Raw genomic sequence first — 2276 nt, forward strand, 5'->3', positions numbered from 1 at the left:
GACCATGTTTTTATAAAGGGTCGATGAAGGGGCATAAATTTTAAATTTTCAACAAATATAGTAACTTTTAATTTTAATAAATTGCCCCTGGGATCACAGCTAAATAATATTATATATATAATTTAATAGCAAATGAATGGTCAACGATTGTTACAAACCAAACGCAGAGTATGCCGTTATGCACAGTTAGTCAACTATAGCAAATGCTTTAATGGTGATGGGCAAAGCATACCAAAGTCAGATTTATCATTAATGGCTGGCCATCACGTACACATATTACGTGTATAATATAAATACGTATAAATTTTATAAAATAAATATTTTATTATCAAATAATTAAATATTATTATTAATATTAATATGATTTATTATATAAAAATCTTAATTCAAAAATAATACCTTAAATTATATAACGATAATATCTTATATCATCCAAAGTACGGATTAGATATAGAGATAGATAGATGTCGTCATGATTTTTCTTAAAAAATTGATGAGATAAAGATGAATTAGTGTGGTTGTATTAATATGCAGAAGAGCTGAAACAGATGAATTTATTTGTTATGATATAAAAAGAATAAGAAGAAGAAAGTTATAGTAAAAATTGGAGAGGCCGAGGGAAGAAGAGAACAGATAAAGATGAAGTAATGTGGTTGTATTGATATGCAAAAGAGTCGAAACAGATGGATTTATGTGTTGTGATAGAAAAAGGATAAGAAGAAAAAAGTTATAGTAAAAATTGGAGAGATGTAGGGAAGAAGAGAACGATAAAGAACCAACGAGGATTGAGACGACGAGAAGAAGCGATGCAGATAGTAGAAATTAGGTTATACCTATGTGATTTGAGAAAGATAAGAAGTTGAAATTATTAATAAGTTTTGAAATTATTTTCAGTGTGAAATAAAAAAAAAAACATTAACGTAACTTAATTTTGGGTTTCACTAAATCAACTGACAATTGATTATTAAAGGGTCAAGATTCTTAATTAAATAATAAGATAACTAATACAACAAAATTTTCTACTGTCGCCCCTTGGATCTCCTCTCCTAGGCGTGGCCAACTTGACAAAGGCTACCTACTCAATCACAATAGTCACCCACTTCTCGGGGTATGCATGTCGCCTTCAAAAAGGAACTCCCGATACTCTATTTGAGATAGGAATGGTAATGAATTGGATTTCATATTTTTCATCCCCATATTCATTGGGGATCGAATATTTATCCACATATTTATACTCATTAAAGAATATATATCTTCTATACTAAAGTTTTTTTTTTCTTTCCATCCAATTATATTATCGTCCAACAAAAATATATTAGAATTAATATCATATTAAAAATATATATATATAATTAAAAAATAGATTAAATGTAAAATATCGTAACAAAATAATAAGAATATAATAAGGTTTAATGGACAAATAAACTTATTAGAAATTTTTAAAAATTTTCTGAAAATTTTTCGAAACTCGTATGACGAGTTTGAGGGGATGAATTTATAGGCTTGGGAAAAAGCCTATTTGAAATACCCCAAAAAAATGAAAGTTGATTGAGAAATAAACTTAGGTTTTGATTTGCTTAAACCTAAGTTAAAATTTATAAATACCTAATCTCCTTATTCTTTCCCTTCTCTTCCTCTCATCTGCCCGAGCAGTGTCGATCCCCCTTCTCCTCCCCGATTCCCGACTTCACCTCTCCCTCTCCCATCAACTCTTCATCGTCGACACCGCGTCGATCGCCACGAGTTCACCACCGGCAGCGGTCTTCCCCTCCGCATGCCCCATCGACGCTAAGCTCTCTTGGCCACCAGGCGGCCCGATTCTCTCCTCCCTTCCCCTCTCTCGTCTCTGCCCTAGATCGTCGACTGCGTTGACATTGTCGCGCCTTCTCGCGCCAACGGCTGGCGATGCCTTAGGGACCCCGGAGTCGCAGCATCTCTCTTCCGATCTCATCGACATGGGTGTTGCTCTGATCAAGTGTCGCGATGCTGAGCAAAGATGAGGTTGCTTTGCATGATGATCGGAGCCCTAGCTTCGATTCCTCACTGCAACACCGGTGTGTTATGCCCCGACTATCCGATTTTTTTCCGTTCCGCTGATTGCTGGCAATCATCGGAAGTACCACCATCGGTCTTTCCTTTCTCGATTTCTTTTGAATTGGTGCTGCTTCGTGTGGCTGCGACCACAGAGATTGACGGTTTTGTCTTCTCACCTCTTGATCTTGCTGGCAGCCGAGCCTACTATGCCCTAGCCTTGGATCCATCGTTCTAATAGGCTC

This window comes from Zingiber officinale, chromosome 11B (genome assembly GCF_018446385.1).
Source record: "Zingiber officinale cultivar Zhangliang chromosome 11B, Zo_v1.1, whole genome shotgun sequence".
Lineage (NCBI taxonomy): Eukaryota > Viridiplantae > Streptophyta > Magnoliopsida > Zingiberales > Zingiberaceae > Zingiber > Zingiber officinale.